This window comes from Schistocerca nitens, chromosome 2 (assembly GCF_023898315.1).
Source record: "Schistocerca nitens isolate TAMUIC-IGC-003100 chromosome 2, iqSchNite1.1, whole genome shotgun sequence".
NCBI classification, from domain to species: domain Eukaryota; kingdom Metazoa; phylum Arthropoda; class Insecta; order Orthoptera; family Acrididae; genus Schistocerca; species Schistocerca nitens.
The window spans coordinates 69,997,032-70,015,863 of NC_064615.1; positions in this window are offsets into that span (position 1 = coordinate 69,997,032).

Here is an 18,832-nt window from a genome sequence, read left to right on the forward strand (position 1 = left end):
TTCGACAACAGTTTAACATACGATGTATCGTATCTTGTAAGAAGATCATCCACAGGTTGTACGATAAATTTGTACAGGAAAGAACAGTATTGGAAGCTTTTTTTTTTTGTTTTTTGTGGGGTTTAAGGGCGCTCAACTACTGAGGTCATTAGCGCCCAGTCACAGTTGTTAGAGCACATGGAATCTAGTAAAACTCAAGGGGAGGGGGGGACACCAGCAAGTCCTGGCAAAGATGCAGATAAAAGACGTAAAAAAGCTAGATGTCTTTGGACAAGCCAGTCAAAGTTATAAAACGCAGAACACGAGCAGCTGCTCGAGCGTCATCAGCTAAAATATCCGGTAAAGTAGATGGCAGGGACAGGACAACACGAGATTGACTAAAACGGGGACACGACAATAAAACATGGCGCACTGTTAATGCTTGACCACAAGGGCACTGCGGGGCTGGGTCGCCGGAGAGCAGGTAGCGGTGGCTAAACCGGCAATGCCCAATCCGCAACCTGGTCAGAAGGACCTCTTCTCGCCGAGATGGTCGGGAGGAGGATGTCCAAGCAGTTGGGAGCGGTTTTACTGCCTGGAGCTTGTTTCCTTGGAGGGATGACCAAGCATCCCACCACATCGACACAAGCCTCTTACAAACAACCCCACGAACGTCAGATGACGGGACACAATGGGAGGCTGGCCGAGGCAGGAGGACTGCAGACTTGGCTGCAGCATCTGCAGCCTCATTCCCAGGCACTCCTACATGTCCGGGAACCCACAGAAAGCTGACAGGAGAACCATTATCAGCGAGAGAATGGAGGGACTGCTGGATCCGTTGCACCAAGGGATGGACCGGATAGGGAGCTCCAAGGCTCTGAAGAGCACTGAGGGAATCAGAGCAGAGTACATACGATGAATGGCGGTGGCGGCGGGCATACTGAACGGCCTGATGGAGAGCAAAATGCTCTGCCGTAAAGCTGGAACATTGGTCGAGGAGCCGGTATTTAAAGGTGGCGGCCCCGACGACAAAGGCACAGCCGACACCATCGTCAGTTTTGGAGCCATCGGTGTAAATAAAGGTGTGACCGGCAAGTCGAGCACGAAGTTCGACAAACCGTGAGCAATACACTGCAGCCGGAGTACCCTCCTTCGGGAGTGAGCTGAGGTCGAGATAAATATGAACCGGAGCCTGGAGCGAAGGTGGTGTCGGGCTCTCACCCTCTCTGAAGGTGGTAGGGAGGGCAAAATCCAATTGTCGAAGCAGGCGACGGAAGCGGACTCCAGGGGGTAGCAGGGCAGACACATACAACCCGTACTGACGGTCGAGAGAATCGGCGAAGAAGGACTGATAAGAGGGGTGGTCGGGCATTGACAACAGCTGGCAGGCATACCGACACAGCAGTACGTCGCGCCGGTAGGTCAATGGTAATTCGGCAGCTTCAGCATAAAGACTCTCGACGGGACTAGTGTAGAAGGCTCCGGTCGCAAGACGTAACCCCCGATGGTGGATGGAGTTGAGACGGCGTAAGAGGGATGGCCGAGCAGACGAGTAGACGAAGCTCCCATAATCCAGCTTCGATCGGACTATTGACCGATACAAGCGAAGCAGGACAGTGCGATCCGCTCCCCAAGATGAACCATTAAGAACTCTGAGGACATTAAGGGAACGTGTACAACGGGCCGCCAAATAAGAGACGTGCGGAGACCAACTAAGTTTCCTGTCCAATGTGAGCCCTAGAAACTTAGTTGTTTCCACGAATGGGAGAACAACGGGACCGAGATGTAAAGATGGCGGAAGGAACGCTTTATATCGCCAAAAGTTGATACAAACCGTCTTCTCTTCAGAGAACCGGAAGCCACTTGCCACGCTCCATGAGTATAGGCTGTCTAGACAACGCTGAAGGCAGCGCTCCAGGAAGCATGTTCTCTGGGTACTGCAGTAGATCGCGAAGTCATCGACAAAGAGAGAGCCTGAGACATTAGGTGGAATGCAATCCATAATTGGATTGATCTCGATGGCAAAAAGGGCTACGCTCAAGACAGAGCCCTGAGGCACTCCGTTCTCCTGGAAGAAGACGTCGGACAATACGGAACCCACACGTACCCTGAACTTTCGATCTGTTAAAAAGGAATCAATAAAAAGGGGCAGGCGACCGCGTAGACCCCACCTGTGCATAGTGCGGAGGATACCGCCTCTCCAACAGGTATCATAAGCCTTCTCCAAATCGAAGAACACGGCTACCGTTTGGCGCCTTCGCAAAAAGTTGTTCATGATGAATGTCGACAAGGTCACAAGGTGGTCAACAGCGGAGCGGCGGCGACGAAAGCCGCATTGGACATTGGTAAGTAGCCGTCGAGATTCAAGAATCCAGACTAACCGAGCATTAACCATGCGCTCCATCACCTTACAGACACAGCTTGTAAGAGAAATGGGGAGGTAACTAGAAGGAAGGTGTCTATCCTTCCCGGATTTGGGTATAGGAACAACGACGGCGTCACGCCAACGCATGGGGACCTGACCTTCGGTCCAGACGCGATTGTAGGTACGAAGAAGGAAGCTTTTGCCCGCCGGAGAAAGGTGTGCCAGCATCTGAACGTGAATGGCATCTGGCCCCGGAGCAGAGGACCGGGACAGTGCAAGCACACGTTCGAGTTCACGCATAGTAAAGGGGGCATTATAAGTTTCCAGATTCAGCGAGTGGAAGGAAGGTCGCCGAGCCTCTTCTGCCTCTTTCCTGGGAAGGAAGGCAGGGTGGTAATGGGCGGAGCTTGAAACCTCCGCGAAAAACCGGCCGAAGGCGTTGGAGACAGCCACAGGATCAACAAGGACCTCATTACCTGAGGTCAGGCCAGGTACCGAGGAGTGGGCCGTAATGCCCGATGGCCGGCGCAGGCCACCCGAAACGACAGAAGAGGGAGTAAAACTGTTAAAGGAGCTGGTGAAAGAGGCCCAACAAGCTTTTTTGCTGTCTTTGATGACTCTACGGCATTGTGCTCGGAGTCGTTTGTATCCAATACAATTCGCCAACGTAGGATGGCGGCGAAAGGTGCGTAAAGCACGTCGTCGAGCACGGATAGCGTCTCTACAAGCCTCATTCCACCAGGGGACGCAAACACGACGTGAAGAGGTAGTATGAGGAATGGAAAGTTCGGCAGCATTGACGATAACAGCCGTGAGGTAGTCGACCTGACTGTCACAACTGAGAAAATCGTAGTCCGGAAAGATCGCCAGGGAGGAGTAAAGTCCCCAGTCAGCTTTCAGTATGTTCCAGCTCGAAGGACATGGGGATGGGGTGTGGTGCAGGAGACGAACGACACAGGGGAAGTGTTCGCTCGAATAGGTGTCAGAAAGGACATACCACTCGAACCGATGGGCAAGAGTGGTAGAACAGATCGAGAGTTCCAAGTGGGAGTAGGTATGAGTAGAGTCCGAGAGGAAAGTCGGGGCGCCAGTATTGAGACAGACAAGATTGTGATGGTTGAAGACATCCGCCAAGAGTGAGCCTCTTTGACAGGATGCAGGAGAGCCCCAAAGGGGATGATGGGCATTGAAGTCGCCAAACAATAAAAACGGCGGAGGAAGCTGAACAATCAGGTGCATCATGTCAGCCCGACTAACTGCAGATGACGATGGAGTGTAGATGGTACAAACTGAAAAAGTAAAAGCAGAAAGAGTAATACGGACAGCTATTGCTTGGAGTGGGGTGGTCAATGGGATGGGATGGTAATAGACATCGTCCCGAACGAGCAACATGACCCCACCATGAGCTGGGATACCGTCCACAGGGGTGAGGTCATACCGCTCCGAGGTATAGTGGGTAAAGGCAATACGGTCAGTTGGGCGCAACTTGGTTTCCTGGAGACCAAGGACGAGCAGACAGTGCAGGCGGAGGAGCAGTTGCAATTCCTCCCGATTAGATCGAATACCTCTTATGTTCCAATGTAACAAGGCCATCGCTAGTCAAAAAAGAGGGGGAACGAGACGGGGGAAGAGCTGGTCACCTCGACGGCCGCGGAGGGCCAGGTTTCGAGGGAACAACGCTACAACCGGCGGGAGGCGGATCCTGTTCCATCGAGTCGTCGCCAGCTGCGGCCGCTGTCCCGGGTTGTGTAGGAGGGGCAGCATCATTTGCCGACGAGAGGCCAGCTGAGCGCCTGGCAGCAGAGCGTCCCGGCAAAACTGAGGACGGCCGGGAGCAGCGACTCACAGATGGAGCATCAGACGAATCGCGCCGGGGTGGAGAGGGGGATAGAGACTTCTTCTTGGAGGCCTTCTTGGAAGTCCTAGGAGGCACAGGGATGGTGGGCTGGACCCAAAGAAGGTCCTCACGCGCGGGGTCCGTTTTGGAACGCCGGACCTCGGAAGCTGGGGTCCAGAACGTTTCCCCGATGGACGCCTGAGAAGAGGATCGCTTCTCAGGTGGCGGGGGGGGGGGAGGAGGAGGAAGGGTGGCCCCTGGGGCAGAGGGGGCAGGGGCTGCGGGGGAGGAGGATTTGGAAGGGAGGAATTTGGGAGGCGGAGGCATAGACCCCGGATGGGGGGAGGAGGTGGAGGGGGGACAGGATAGGGGTGAGGATACTGTGGAAGGAGTGGACACGACTGAGGCAAACGAAGTGGTCAACCTCACAGGATGGAGTCGGTCATACTTCTTCCTGGCCTCAGAATAAGAGAGACGATCCAAAGTTTTGAGTTCTTGAATCTTCTTCTCCTTCTGATACGCGGAGCAGTCTAAGGATCTAGGCGAGTGGATGCCAGGATAATTAACGCACCGAAGTGGTGGGGTGCATGTATGCTCCTCACGAAGAGGACGTCCACAATCGCCACAAAGGGGCTCAGCCTCACACCGTGATGACATGTGCCCAAAGCGCAAACACCGAAAACAGCACATAGGAGGCGGGACGTAAGGTCACATGTCGCACCAGTAGCACATCACCTTTACCTTCTCTGGGAGAAAGTCCCCCTCGAAGGCGAGGATACAGGCCCCGGTGTCGATGCGACAGTCTTTGGGACCGCGCTGGAATCGCCGGACGAAATGCACGCCTCGGCGCTCCAGGTTGGCCCTGAGCTCCTCATCAGATTTCAGCAGGAGGTCCCGATGAAAAATAACCACCTGCGTCCTATTCAGTGCCAGATGCGGGACAATGGACACTGGGATGTCCCCTACTCGGTCGCACGCCTGGAGCGCCACCGACTGTGTGGCGGAGGTGGTCTTTATAAGAACGGACCCCGAACGCATTTTACTAAGAGCCTCGATTTCCCCGAAGATGTACTCGATGTGCTGAACAAAGAACATGGGCTTGGAGGTGGCGAACGTCCCCCCATCGGTTCGAGAACAGACCAAATAGCGGGGGAAGTACTTCGCCCCAAGCCGGCGGGCCTGTCCTTCCTCCCAGGTAGTGGCCAAGGGGGAAAGGGCAGGAGAACCAGAACCAGAGACAGTACCTTTCTTTTTATAAGACTCGGCTGCAGAGCGACCCGATACATGTTGACGTTTCATCTGCGAAACGTCCGCCCCGATACCACCCACTCCGACCAGGGGCTCTCCCCACGGGCGCCACCCAGCCTCAGCAAGGGCCACCTGGCAGGATGACCGTTGCCGGGAGTCCTGATGCCCCAAGGAGACGGGCATCTACTCCTTGGCTGACGTGGGGAGGGTGCAGCTCAGGTATCAGCAGTACGATCCCTGTGTTGTCAGGGGGCTACAACCTAGAGGGTACATGACGACCCCACCACAACGGGCTGGCTACCGTGCTGGATGTCGGGTGCCATGGAAAGTCCATCATGATCGTAGGTGCAGATGGGCACGCACTATGGGCGTAACTTGTACAACCCATCAGGCGTTTAGGCCCAATTTGAGGAATAGTGGGTATGGTTACAACGCCATTACAATGCTGAGTGCCAAGGTCTTAGTGCACTGAGGACCAGTGGTACACCACGTATGGCGTCCTTCCCCAAAAGGCTCGTACTTCTGTAGAATTATGAAAAATGGAGGTCAAACCCCAAGGGGGACCATCACATGGAAGGCCGAAACGGTTGAAACTCCTTTTAGTCGCCTCTTACGACAGGCAGGAATACCTCGGGCCTATTCTTACCCCGGACCCGCAGGGGGGAGTATTGGAAGCGAAGCGACCTCGGCCTAAGCCTGTTTGTTCGTTGGAAAATATTAAAGCGGTACGAGTTGCTGTACAGAGAAGCCCCGGGAAATCGTGTAGAAAGGCAGCAGTGCAACTGGGAATATCCAGACGCTCCGTTCAACGCATTCTTGAAAGTGACTTCCATATGTACCCATACAAGACGACCTGTGCACGGAAGCTCTCTGAAGAACACAAGCAGCAGAGACTACTGTTTGCTCAGTGGGCGGAGGATAGGGAAGAAACTCTCAACAACGTTCGGTTTTCAGACGAGGCGCATTTTCATGTGGACGGTGTGGTTAACAAAAAAAATGTACGCTTTTGGGCCACTGAAGACCCGCAAGTGCTTCATGAACGACAACATTATACTCCGAGGATTAGCTCGTGGGCAGCAATTTCCAGTCACGGACTTATTGGACTCTTTTTCTTTGAAGAAACTGTGAACAGCGAGCGTTATTTGAGAATGCTTCGCAATAGCTTCATTCCACAGCTTCTTGCTACTGCCTTGCCCTTCAACATCCAGTGGTTCATGCAAGATGGAGCAAGGCCACATACTGCAAACACTGTGTTGGAGTTTTTACACGAGCATTTCGACATGCGGATCATTTCACTCAGGTTTTCAGGTCGCTTCAATGACGGACAAAATTGGCCCCCCAATAGTCCAGACCTCAATCCATGTGACTTTTTTCTTTGGGGGTACATAAAGCAAAAAATTTTCCCGAAACGTCCACGTGATTTAAAGGAGCTCAGAAGACTTATTCTTCAAGCTTGCAGTGAAATTACGGAAGACATGTGCCGTAGGGTAATCACTAACTTCAGTGTTCGTTTGAAGGAAGTTAGGAAATGAAATGGTGGACATGTTGAGTATGTGCTCAGTTAGAACAAATCTCCATGGACGGCTCTTCATTGCAGTATATGTTACTTTCAGATTGTATTGACAATAAAGTTTATATTCAAAAAGAAAATGGTAACATATTTCGTGCGCTACCCTGTACGATGAAAAAGAGACTACTCCCCCTACGCAAAACTAATCATACGATGAGGATTGCTAGAACGTGACACGAAGACAGAATGTTTAATGAAACTGAATATTCTGTGTACTTATTTATGACTGACATGTGGGCTTCCGGGACTAAAAAAAAATCATAATTGAAAGGAATTGAAATTAGAAAGGAAAGAAAAAGAGAATTAGAAAGTGACTGAACAACAACGACCTTGAACCCGAGTTTCTCTAGACTGAATGTGACTCAGTACTAATTGCTTCCCCATCCTCGTAAGTCTAATGTGCTACATTGGTGTTTCTGTGTGGTGCAACAATCAGATCTGTTCCGAACTATACTGGTTCATTCTAGTTGCCTTAAAATGGCTTCGGATATATGTCATGATGTTGGTTTCAGTCAAAACAAAATCAACTGGAACTTCCCTCGCAACCTTCAAATGTGAAAAGTGCTCCAGTTTTTCCTTCCTCCCTCCTTCCCTCACTTCCTCTCTTTCTTTATTTCCTTCTCTCTCTGCCGGCCGCTGTGGCCGACCGGTTATAGGCGCTTCAGTCCGGAAACACGCTGCTGCTACGGTCGCAGGCTCAAATCCTGCCTTAGGCATAGATGTGTGTGATGTCCTTAGGTTAGTTACGTTTACGTTGTTCTAAGTCCAGGTGACTGATAACCTCAGATGTTAAGCCTCATAGTGCTTAGAGCCATTTGCACCTTCTCTCTCTCTCTCTCTCTCTCTCTCTCTCTCTCTCTCTCTCTCTCACACACACACACACACACATACTATGGTGTGTGCGTGTCAGTATTTCCAAAGGTGGCTGCCAGAAAGGAAAGAGAGAGAGAGATTAAATGTAATTTCTTCAGATACATAACCTTTATGATTCTTCACTCGCCTTTGTAAACAACCTGGAGGTAGAAGGCTAAAATTTTGGTTTTTTTTTTTTGGGGGGGGGGGGGGGGGAAGGGGTAGGAGTGAAAAAGCTGTTAAATGGTTCTTCTAGATAAGAAGAGAAATGTTGATGATGTATAGTTCCTGGTGTTCATACGACATGCCAGTGTCCTGGATTACATCGTACTCCCCTGACTAATGTCTTGTGTGAGGAAATATAATATTGGTTATTGTGCTCTATACTGATGAGAAATACGTTTAACTCGGCAGTTTCCTTAATGCTTTTCAATCCTAGTAGCCTCTGAGTCAGTTCCTTCACACGCTAGCTCCCTTTCCTTGCCATAATGAACCATAAAGAAAGGCACTGCAATGCACAACCAGTCATTCAGTTGTCCACATAACACAGAAACATACTCCTCGTACTAATCTGATGAGAGCCTGCCTCGATAACGTTCGGATTTCATCTAATGATGAGGTGCACACAGGCTTTTCATTTGATTCCTTTATTTTATTAGGTCTACAACTTTGCTTCCACCGTTTTGCAATAGACGGCAGTAGCGACAAGTGGGGTTCAGCTGGTTGGTCATAGGTGTAATACAATAAGCTTAGGCATCTCTAAACATAATGCCACAAAAATATTAGTCGATTTGTGATTGCATCGTAAGGTTATTCTCGATTAAGTACGTCAACTTACGTACCCATTTCTCGCCATTTGCCGGAAGTTTTAATTTTCTGCTTTAACAAGAAGAAATCTGCGGCTGTGGCTCTTAAAATGCTGGGTAAGACCAATGTCGAGGGAACTATTAGTGAAAGAACGTGCAAAGAATGTTTTCACCGTCTTAAGAACGGTGATTTTGATGTCAAAGACCGGCATGGCGGGAGAAGACACAACGTTTTCGTAGCTACTGAAACAGACGAAGACAATCACAGGACATCATTATCGAAAGCAATTGATGCGTTCGAGCCCAGCACTGAAACACAAACGGCCACAATACAGCGATAGACACGTAAAGGTAATTTTGCAGCAGGTCAGTGCTCGATCCCAGGTCGCAAAACCCTTCAAAATATACATGGAAACGTTGAAATGAGAAGTCCTATGCCTCCCGTCGTATTCTCCATACGTTGCTCTCTCTGACTACCAACTTTTTCGATCAGTGGTATACAGTCTGACTGACCAGTGCTTCTGATCATATGAACAAGTGCTAAATTGAATCGACTCATGGATCCCCACAAAACACGCCCAGTTCTTCCGCCACGGGATTCGTATGCTATCCGAAAGATGGGAGAATGTAGTGGCCAGCGATGGGCAATATTATGAATCATAATTTTTTGTAAGTTTTTCACAATAAAGCCCCGAACTTCGAGAAAAAACTGCGGAAGCAAAGTTGTAGACCTAGTACTTTCACTTTATGTTAGGTGGACCTTTTACAGGTTGTGTGCCCACAGCCAGGATGTGTGTTCTACTATTTATTAAAGGAGCATCGTACTAAGCATTTTTGGAAAAACAATCCATGTTAACTTAAGTTATGCTACTTGTGCATTTACCCTCAGCTCTGCGTACAGTAAGTCTGCTTGTGTTAATCAAGATCCTATCATGAGGTCCAAACGTCCCGTTCAGTGGAGCAATTCGGTCTTCATGTAACACCATTGCTTAGGCATTACATACCTTTTGTTGATTCATTTAGATTTCTATTTTGTTCAACATCCCGACGTTGAACTTCTGTAATTAGTGTACTATTAATTCGATACTGTAACGAAGTATAATCTCCGTAATGATCTTTTGTCTTCCTCATATAATCTCTTTGGTTATCTTTAAAATTAAATAATTTTATTTAAATAATTTTGTTTAGAACTACCAATATATGCAAATGTTCTGTTGTAATTAATATGTTTGGTTACTGTTATGTACACTGCTGACCTTCACTTAGGGTTCTTAGTTATGTCATATGTAAAAGGTGTTGTGGTTCCTCTCGGGAACGGAACTCAGTAGCGCGCGCAAATTGTGGTTGGCATAGGAAGAAAAGGTGGAACCAAGAGTCAGTCCAGGACGAGCTACCAAACTGTCAACTGTTCATGTAAAAGTTGTATATTGTGCTGGTGCCGAGAGAGGCTTTCCGTGCCGCTTTCCAATGCCTCGGATGGATGGATAAAGAGCTGAAACTATTCTGGAATTGATATCTATCATCGCCACCAAGAAATGACAAGAGTCCAGCATTTCTACCTACAAATCCACCCACCAACATGCAATCGCCGTCACATTGCGCAATCACTGAAAAGGAACCAAGGAATAGCAGAAATGTATGGTGAAGGATCAGCTCATTGGATGTTTTAGTATGCACAAATATAAGGCAACTTATACTCGAACTCTTATACCTACCTTGATTTTTTATCCCTAGTCACACAACCACTGAGGGTCCTTCCCATGATACCATGATAAAGTGATTACCGAGTGTCCTTATTGAAAGAACATTAAAGCCCAGTGTTTTACTAATTAATGCTTCTTGAACATAGTAAAAAGAAAGTTAAGTTAATGTGGCAAGAAAGTGAGTTAAAGTAAATAATACTTGCTGAGAATAATTTTTCTATTAAAACTGCTTATTAATATGTGGTTGCCAACTTCAAAATTAAAAGTCCTCAAAACTGAGGCTTACAAAGTTTTACTTAGTAAGTGATCACAGTGCAGTCTGTTGAAAATCAACCAAAGGTAAGCTATTGTCTTATAACCACATCAAGTTGTGTTCTACTGCAGTAAGAGTTGAGAACTAATACTGTTGAAGGTTACATGTTCATACTTGTTAAGGGCTTGTTTCTTTAGTGTATTGAAAGTGTGTTTAGTATGCTCTGCTACAGTTGTCAAGATTGATAATGTTGACAATTTTAGACCTATTTCTATGCCATCGGTTTTTGCTAAAGTTATCGAGAAGGTTGTATATAAAAGGTTACTGGAGCATTTAAATTCACTTAATTTGCTGTCAAATGTTCAGTTTGGTTTTAGAAATAGTTTAACAACTGAAAATACTATATTCTCTTTTCTCCGTGAAGTTCTGGACGGATTAAATAAAAGGTTGCGAACGCTAGGTGTTTTCTTTGATTTAACGAAGGCTTTTGACTGTGTTGACCACAAAATATTACTGCAGAAGTTGGACCATTATGGAGTAAGGGGAGTAGCTTACAGTTGGTTCGCCTCTTACTTTAAGAACAGAAAGCAGAAGGTAATTCTCCGCAATATTGAGAGTGGTAGTGATTTCAGTCCCAATGGGGCACTGTTAAGTGGGGCGTTCCCCAAGGGTCGGTGCTGGGGCCACTGCTGTTTCTTATTTATATAAATGATATGCCTTCTAGTATTACAGGTGATTCAAAAATATTTCTGTTTGCTGATGACGCCAGCTTGGTAGTGAAGGATCTTGTGTGTAATATTGAAACATTATCAAATAATGTAGTTCATGAAATAAGTTCGTGGCTTGTGGAAAATAATTTGATGCTAAATCACAGTAAGACTCAGTTTTTACAGTTTGTAACTCGCAGTTCAACAAGAACCGATATTTTGATCAGACAGAATTGGCGTATTATAAACGAGACAGAACAGTTCAAGTTCCTAGGCATTCGGATAGATAGTAAGCTGTTGTGGAAAGCCCATGTTCAGGATCTTGTTCAGAAACTAAATGCTGCTTTATTTACCATTAGAACAGTATCTGAAATAAGTGACTGTTCAACACGAAAAGTAGTCTACTTCGCATATTTTCATATGCTTATGTCATATGGTATTATTTTTTGAGGTAATTCTTCTGATTCAAAAAGGGTATTTTTGGCTCAAAAACGGGTTGTTCGAGCTATATGTGGTGTAAGTTCGGAACCTCTTGTCGACCCATATTCAATAGTCCAGGAATTCTTACATTGCCTTCACAGTATATATTTTCTTTAATGTCGTTTGATGTTAGCAATATTAGCCTATTCCCAAGAGTTAGCAGCTTTCACTCAGTTAATACTAGGCAGAAATCCAATCTGTATGTGGAATGCACTTCCTTGACTCTTGTGCAGAAAGGAGTGCAGTATTCTCCTGCATCCATTTTCAATAAGCTACCACAAGAACTCAAAAATTTAGCAGTAGCCCAAACTCTTTTAAGTCTAAACTGAAGAGTTTCCTCATGGCTCACTCCTTCTATTCTGTCGAGGAGCTCCTGGAAGAGCTAAAAAATTAAGCAAACTCCAGTGTTACATTGTTGATTTTCTTTATTTAAACTTACGACTTGTCACCTGAATATGTTTTTTTTATATTTCATTTTATCTGTTTCTAATATCGTTTTATAATTTCATGTATTGACTCGTTCCATTACCATGGAGACATCTCCTTAATTTGGTCCCACAGAACAATTAATTAATTAATTAAGGGCCCCCCTCCACTGAAAGTAGTTCAAATGTACAAAGTTACTTAATTATAGCAAGTTTCAATTACTCTCCCTATTCAAGTGAACTTCTGTCCAATATTGGACTCCCCGTGTGTATTAAAAGAGCATATTAATGGTGTAACATGATCAACAATTTGTTTCTTGTGCTCATGCTAGATAACGATTAATAGAAAGACCACTATTTATGAAAACAATAATTTCTTTCTTCAGAAAACAGTGAGAAGTAATCTGTTAGTGAATTCCATTTAATTTTCATTCTCAGTAGAAAGGTGTTTAGTATTGAGAGACTTAATCTATGCACAATAACTAATTTTGCTGTGAACCATATCCATGTTTCATGTCAGAAAGGAATATGTTTGAAAAGTAATATTGAGCCTATGTCCAATTTACGATCCTGCAGTGAATGGATATGGAATGAACCATGGACCTTGCTGTTGGTGGGGAGGTTTGCGTGCCTCAGCGATACAGATGGCCGTACCGTAGGTGCAACCACAACGGAGGGGTATCTGTTGAGAGGCCAGACAAACGTGTGGTTCCTGAAGAGGGGCAGCAGCCTTTTCAGTAGTTGCAAGGGCAACAGTCTGGATGATTGACTTATCTGGCCTTGTAACAATAACCAACACGGCCTTGCTGTGCTGGTACTGCGAACGGCTGAAAGCAAGGGGAAACTACAGCCGTAATTTTTCCCGAGGACATGCAGCTTTACTGTATGATTAAATGATGATGGCGTCCACTTGGGTAAAATATTCCGGAGGTAAAATAGTCCCCCATTCGGATCTCCGGGCGGGGACTACTCAAGAGAATGTCGCTATCAGGAGAAAGAAAACTGGCGTTCTACGGGTCGGAGCGTGGAATGTCAGATCCCTTAATCGGGCAGGTAGGTTAGAAAATTTAAAAAGGGAAATGGATAGGTTAAAGTTAGATATAGTGGGAATTAGTGAAGTTCGGTGGCAGGAGGAACAAGTCTTCTGGTCAGGTGACTACAGGGTTATAAACACAAAATCAAATAGGGGTAATGCAGGCGTAGGTTTAATAATGAATAGGAACATAGGAATGCGGGTAAGCTACTACAAACAGCATAGTGAACGCATTATTGTGGCCAAGATAGATACGAAGCCCACGCCCACTACAGTAGTACAAGTTTATATGCCAACTAGCTCTGCAGATGACGAAGAAATTGAAGAAATGTATGATGAAATAAAAGAAATTATTCAGATAGTGAAGGGAGACGAAAATTTAATAGTCATGGGTGACTGGAATTCGAGTGTAGGAAAAGGGAGAGAAGGAAACATAGTAGGTGAATATGGATTGGGGCTAAGAAATGAAAGAGGAAGCCGCCTGGTAGAATTTTGCACAGAGCATAACTAAATCATAGCTAACACTTTGTTTAAGAATCATGAAAGAAGGTTGTATACATGGAAGAACCCTGGAGATACTAAAAGGTATCAGATAGATTATATAATGGTAAGACAGAGATTTAGGAACCAGGTTTTTAATTGTAAGACATTTCCAGGGGCAGATGTGGACTCTGACCACAATCTATTGGTTATGACCTGTAGATTAAAACTGAAGAAACTGCAAAAAGGTGGGAATTTAATGAGATGGGACCTGCATAAACTGAAAGAACCAGAGGTTGTACAGAGTTGCAGGGAGAGCATAAGGGAACAATTGACAGGAATGGGGGAAAGAAATACAGTAGAAGAAGAATGGGTAGCTTTGAGGGATGAAGTAGTGAAGGCAGCAGAGGATCAAGTAGGTAAAAGGACGAGGTCTAGTAGAAATACTTGGGTAACAGAAGAAATATTGAATTTAATTGATGAAAGGAGAAAATATAAAAATGCAGTAAATGAAGCAGGCAAAAAGGAATACAAACGTCTCAAAAATGAGATCGACAGGAAGTGCAAAATGGCTAAGCAGGGATGGCTAGAGGACAAATGTAAGGATGTAGAGGCTTATCTCACTAGGGGTAAGATAGATACTGCCTACAGGAAAATCAAAGAGACCTTTGGAGATAAGAGAACGACTTGTATGAATATCAAGAGCTCAGATGGAAACCCAGTTCTAAGCAAAGAAGGGAAAGCAGAAAGGTGGAAGGAGTATATAGAGGGTCTATACAAGGGCGATGTACTTGAGGACAATATTATGGAAATGGAAGAGGATGTAGATGAAGATGACATGGGAGATACGATACTGCGTGAAGAGTTTGACAGAGCACTGAAAGACCTGAGTCGAAACAAGGCCCCCGGAGTAGACAACATTCCATTGGAACTACTGACGGCCTTGGGAGAGCCAGTCCTGACAAAACTCTACCATCTGGTGAGCAAGATGTATGAAACAGGCGAAATACCCTCAGACTTCAAAAAGAATATAATAATTCCAATCCCAAAGAAAGCAGGTGTTGACAGATGTGAAAATTACCGAACCATCAGTTTAATAAGTCACAGCTGCAAAATACTAACAAGAATTCTTTACAGACGAATGGAAAAACTAATAGAAGCCAACCTCGGGGAAGATCAGAGTGGATTCCATAGAAACACTGGAACACGTGAGGCAATACTGACCTTACGACTTATCTTAGAAGAAAGATTAAGGAAAGGCAAACCTACGTTTCTAGCATTTGTAGCTTTAGAGAAAGCTTTTGAGAATGTTGACTGGAATACTCTCTTTCAAATTCTAAAGGTGGCAGGGGTAAAATACAGGGAGCGAAAGGCTATTTACAATTTGTACAGAAACCAGATGGCAGTTATAAGAGTCGAGGGACATGAAAGGGAAGCAGTGGTTGGGAAGGGAGTAAGACAGGGTTGTAGCCTCTCCCCGATGTTATTCAATCTGCATATTGAGCAAGCAGTAAAGGAAACAAAAGAAAAATTCGGAGTAGGTATTAAAATCCATGGAGAAGAAATAAAAACTTTGAGGTTCGCCGATGACATTGTAATTCTGTCAGAGAAAGCAAAGGACTTGGAAGAGCAGTTGAATGGAATGGACAGTGTCTTGAAAGGAGGATATAAGATGAACATCAACAAAAGCAAAACGAGGATAATGGAATGTAGTCGAATTAAGTCGGATGATGCTGAGGGAATTAGATTAGGAAATGAGACACTTAAAGCAGTAAAGGAGTTTTGCTATTTGGGGAGCAAAATAACTGATGATGGTCGAAGTAGAGAGGATATAAAATGTAGACTGGCAATGGCAAGGAAAGCGTTTCTGAAGAAGAGAAATTTGTTAACATCGAGTATAGATTTAAGTGTCAGGAAGTCATTTCTGAAAGTATTTGTATGGAGTGTAGCCATGTATGGAAGTGAAACATGGACGATAAATAGTTTGGACAAGAAGAGAATAGAAGCTTTCGAAATGTGGTGCTACAGAAGAATGCTGAAGATTAGGTGGGTAGATCACATAACTAATGAGGAAGTTCTGAATAGGATTGGGGAGAAGAGAAGTTTGTGGCACAACTTGACCAGAAGACGGGTTCGGTTGGTAGGACATGTTCTGAGGCATCAAGGGATCACCAATTTAGTATTGGAGGGCAGCGTGGAGGGTAAAAATCGTAGAGGGAGACCAAGAGATGAATACACTAAGCAGATTCAGAAGGATGTAGGTTGCAGTAGGTACTGGGAGATGAAGAAGCTTGCACAGGATAGAGTAGCATGGAGAGCTGCATCAAACCAGTCTCAGGACTGAAGACCACAACAACAACAACAGTGAATATTAATAGTAACATTATTGAGACCATTCAGTTTGACTAAGTCCTCAAGGTAATAGTATGTCTCGTTATCTGTTATATTTTTGCAAATAGTTTGTGCTGCTCTAGCTGTTTGTTCTAACCTTAACGTTAACATATGCAGATGTCAGAGTTCATTACACTCGCGTGTGGCAAAGTATAGATTGTGTTTGTTCGTTAAAGTTACTAATAACTATTTTCTTGAACAAGAATGTTAGTCATTCTCACGCCTAATTAGGCTGGCGACCGTTTTCTTTACTATCATTTGGACGCTGTAGATAAGTAAATTATTGTTTGTTATTGTTTAAATATTTACGTAATTCTGACTTTCACTTCCGATAAGCTACCTCCTTTAGGTATTTCACGGTCAACACAAACAAAATTCCTCTCAGAGGGTAACACTGCTCTGTTGCTTTATACCATAATTACTTTAACAAAATAGTTCCATTTTACAAACTGCCTCCATCTTTGAGGTTATGGTATAACTGTAGCAGACGGTAGTGTTATACGTGGCTTTTCCGTGACAGGACTATTTGTTCTGTTTGGGCATGGTAAGCAAAAATACAAAGCTGGTATTTGATTACACACTCTACGTATTGCAGTGTTATATTCGCACCTATAACGTTCTTTGACCCTCCATATTGCGACACCTGTAACATGAGAGCTCGAGTTTCTAGTTCTCCGTGGCTTCAGCTGGCACAGCCACCAGACAGCAACTCTGATCTCTATCGTTCATTTCCCACGCTTTGAGACTTCACATCTTCATCAGGAACCTCCAACATTACCTTCTCTCCCTGTATCTTAACATTTTAGACGTTCCCGCACGGCGGTGTTGTTATATGTGAAACACTGGAGCCTTGGAGAGATGCCCTTTTTGATTACGCGTGACTTCAGGGGTTTCTTTCTCACGTGACCTAAGTAGATCGAATGTCTTGTGAAAACACTGCGACTTCAAACAACACGGTAAGGTAATAGTCTCGTCGTCTAAGAGAGGGATACGTAGTCGCAAGCGAATCGTCTATTTCCGTCACGAAGATATTTCGAGTATTTGAATCCGTGTCTGTCAAACAGACTGATCAATTGGTTCTGGTCAACCATCGTATGCTATCAACCAATCGACGTACCGTACACTTCTTATGGAAAATCATCAAATCCACTATCTAAATAACGTTTCTGTTAGCCAATTAAATGGTGAACACGATGGACCTGTCCTAAGCACGTTCGTTGCTAATGACGAAAAATTGTGTCTTTATATCAATGCGAACAAAGGGGAAGACTGGGCGAGCCTGAACAAAGAAGTAACATCACAATGAAAAGTTTCTGTCCATCTGCAGAAGAATATGTTACTCGAAGACTGCTTGGACAACGAATTGTTTTCCAGTATTTAACTGTATCTGCTAATATTTATTGTCAAGACCTAAAATGCTTTTCTGTCGTATTTAGCGGAAGACCTCTCAGAAGACTACATCAGAACAGATATTTTTATTCATGTATCAATAATATTAGGTTGACAATGAGCAATGAAAATCTGAAACTGAAAAAAATCTATTTGACTGAAAAAAATCTTGTTGAATATCAACAAAAGTAACCATAAAAATGCAACTGAAGTTTATTTAACTGTGACACAGTCTGTATCACTTCTTGCTTTCAGATCTTGACTACTGCTCATGTTAATTTATTTATTACATTATTATCATGTTACCTAGTTTCTAACGTTGAATGTCGTAGTTAAAGTTGAAAAAATGTGTTTTGAAAGCTACACTCCTGGAAATTGAAATAAGAACACCGTGAATTCATTGTCCCAGGAAGGGGAAACTTTATTGACACATTCCTGGGGTCAGATACATCACATGATCACACTGACAGAACCACAGGCACATAGACACAGGCAACAGAGCATGCACAATGTCGGCACTAGTACAGTATATATCCACCTTTCGCAGCAATGCAGGCTGCTATTCTCCCATGGAGACGATCGTAGAGATGCTGGATGTAGTCCTGTGGAACGGCTTGCCATGCCATTTCCACCAGTTGGACCAGCGTTCGTGCTGGACGTGCAGACCGCGTGAGACGACGCTTCATCCAGTCCCAAACATGCTCAATGGGGGACAGATCCGGAGATCTTGCTGGCCAGGGTAGTTGACTTACACCTTCTAGAGCACGTTGGGTGGCACGGGATACATGCGGACGTGCATTGTCCTGTTGGAACAGCAAGTTCCCTTGCCGGTCTAGGAATGGTAGAACGATGGGTTCGATGACGGTTTGGATGTACCGTGCACTATTCAGTGTCCCCTCGACGATCACCAGTGGTGTACGGCCAGTGTAGGAGATCGCTCCCCACGCCATGATGCCGGGTGTTGGCCCTGTGTGCCTCGGTCGTATGCAGTCCTGATTGTGGCGCTCACCTGCACGGCGCCAAACACGCATACGACCATCATTGGCACCAAGGCAGAAGCGACTCTCAACGCTGAAGACGACACGTCTCCATTCGTCCCTCCATTCACGCCTGTCGCGACACCACTGGAGGCGGGCTGCACGATGTTGGGGCGTGAGCGGAAGACGGCCTAACGGTGTGCGGGACCGTAGCCCAGCTTCATGGAGACGGTTGCGAATGGTCCTCGCCGATACCCCAGGAGCAACAGTGTCCCTAATTTGCTGGGAAGTGGCGGTGCGGTCCCCTACGGCACTGCGTAGGATCCTACGGTCTTGG